At 41.7% G+C, this 2633-nt stretch overlaps 1 pseudogene; it reads right to left on the bottom strand.

Annotated features, from left to right (window-relative positions):
* Positions 1-495: 495 nt before the first annotated feature.
* On the bottom strand, positions 496-901 carry LOC142452921 (RING-box protein 2 pseudogene; annotated as a pseudogene).
* Between the last annotated feature and the right edge of the window lie 1732 nt (positions 902-2633).

The following is a 2633-nucleotide window of genomic DNA, read 5'->3' as shown; positions in this document are numbered from 1 at the left end:
TACCTGCAAGTTAAATTTTATCTACCCTGGGTTCATTGGTATACGTCCAACTTAAAGTTACCTTTATAGTAAAGATTTCACTATTACCTTCTCTCCGCAAACAAAAAATAAATATCAGGAACAAAAATGAAAGATAAGAGTTGAATTTCAAACCACGTTTTGTTACTATTATTCTTTCTTTTTAACTGATCACCTATAAGCATGCAAATAACTGTCCTCTGAAAGACACTGCTTCCACAGTCTCTTGGGTAGCAACAGGTCAATTGAAAAGGGCACTCAATTGGTAGTTCTCCCCTTTTCCAAAACACTTCTAAGCAATGTGTGTGTGATGCACAACACGAGGTAAGAAAGATATCTTTAATAAATTATCTTCTTAACTGCAGAGACTTTCTGTAAAATGAAACTTGACAAAATGTGAAACCATGCCTTTAAGGACAGCCATAGGAGTCCCAGCCTATTTCAGGAACCACTTCCAGGAGTGCTGAAGCCTAAGCAGCGCCTTGAGAACAAGGTCCACCACGCCTTCAGACCAGGGCACTGAGACCACATTCCTCCACTCTCATTTGCCGCTTCTTTGGACCACCCAGTCTTGCTGGCAGAGGGGACAGCGGTTGTTCTGTTTCACCCACAGGGACATGCAACAGTTGTGGAAGGAGTGATTGCATTCTCCCCAGACCACAACACAGTCCTCTTTTTTGTTTTCAGCTTGACATCTAAGGCAGGCATCCATCACCTGGACCCTGCAGATGGCGCACGTATCGCACTCGACGTCCCAGCTCCACATGGCCACCGCGTTCCACTTCTTGAGGGAGAACATCTTGTCGGCCCCCGCCTTGGGGCCTGCGCCCCCGGAGTGAGCGGAGAAGACGCTGGGCTCCTCGCTGTCTTCCACGTCGGCCATCCATATTACATACTTTGGACATATTGTCAGGAGAGGCCAGTTCTTGGAAAAGGACATCATGCTTGGTAAAGTGAAGGGGCAATGACAAACAGGAAGGTCCTTGAGAGGATGGGTTGACACAGTGGCTGCAACAATGGGCTCATTCAGGCGTAGGAAAAATTGTGAAGATGGCCCAGGATAGGTCAGTGCTTTGTTCTGCTGTGCGTGGGGTTGCTATGGGTCGGAACTGACTTAGTGGTACCAAACAGCAGCAGCAGCAGCAGCAGCAACAACAACAACATTTATATATCTATCTATCTATCTCCTATTATCATGTCTAACAAGGAGATAATATTTGTTTTGTGTACAGATTAATTAATTGAATTTCAGGGAATTAAGATAACCTCCTACATCATAGAGTGAAAAAAAACTGGTCTGTGTTTGAAGTCTATACTATTAGGCAATTCTTTCTGCAAACACCTGTCCAAGTCATAGTTTTCCCCCAAATATTCTTTTCCTTTCAGTTAATCTCTCTGAATTCAAAATGAAAATTTGGCAGTGGCAAGAGAAAGAATGACTATGATCTTCTAAAACCAGGGCTTCATACTCTTCATGAATACCTCTGCAATATAATGGGCCAATGGATAGACAACGTTTTTAGTACATAATTGTTTTTTAAAAGAAGTTAAATTGAATAATATTCTATAACAAATATCGCTAGAGGTTTTCTTGGGCAGTATGTAGAAATTCTAAATGTTTTTGACAACTGGAATATATTTTCATATCTAGGAGATGTGTTAATTTTGTTTCTTAGTGAAGCCTGGGGACTGCTTAACAATCCTGTTAATATTTCAGTATTTAGAAGAAAAATCCATACTATGATATTTTATTACTTGAGGATAAAAATCATTTTTTCAAAGGCTTGCACTGTTGTTGAGTACATAGGGATTTGTTGATTGCATTTTTTTCAGTTTGTTATAGATGCTATAAGTCAGTGGTTCTCAACCTTCCTAATGCTGTAACCCATTCATACAGTTTCTCATGTTGTGGTGAACCCCAACCATTAAATTATTTTCATTGCTACTTCGTAACTGTAATTTTGCTACATTTATGAATTGGGCTACCCCCTCTTCCCCCAATCCTCCATGGGGTCACGACCCACAGGTTGAGAACCACTGCTGTGAGTGATTAAGAAAGAATGGTCAGACATAGTAGAGGAGAGAGTCATAATCAACATTTCGTGATGCCAGACAGCATCATGTATGCAAATAACAAGGACAAGCAAATAAAAGCTCAATAGATGTTCAGTAGCTTATTATGACAAGTATGTGTGTCAGTTCCATAATCTGTCAACTTGAGCGAAGGACGTGGAGGCTAGCCTGTCAATCAGGTCATAGCCAATGATGCCTCTGTGTGAGTATAGCCTTCTCCTGGGGATTCTGGGAGCTCCTGTCTTTGTCCCTGGAGGTGAAACACACACTCTCTGTTTCACCTTCCTGTTGGCAAGCCATATGGAGCCACCCTGATGGCAGGCAGAGCCCTGGGGATGGTCCCACCACCACAGACTCCACAAGACTTTCCACCAACTGGCCTGTGATCTTCTTGCATTTGGTATCATTGCAGGTATTGCATACATCTCAAAAGGAATTTATAGAGTAGTATTGGTCATATGGGCTAAAAACTGGATTATGGACTTAATCTGGACTTGTCTAGGATGTTTTCTTAATATACACATACTCTTTGATATAAACCT

The sequence above is a fragment of the Tenrec ecaudatus genome, chromosome 7 (genome assembly GCF_050624435.1).
Source record: "Tenrec ecaudatus isolate mTenEca1 chromosome 7, mTenEca1.hap1, whole genome shotgun sequence".
Taxonomy (NCBI): domain Eukaryota; kingdom Metazoa; phylum Chordata; class Mammalia; order Afrosoricida; family Tenrecidae; genus Tenrec; species Tenrec ecaudatus.
This window is presented reverse-complemented; position numbering and strand designations above follow the sequence as displayed.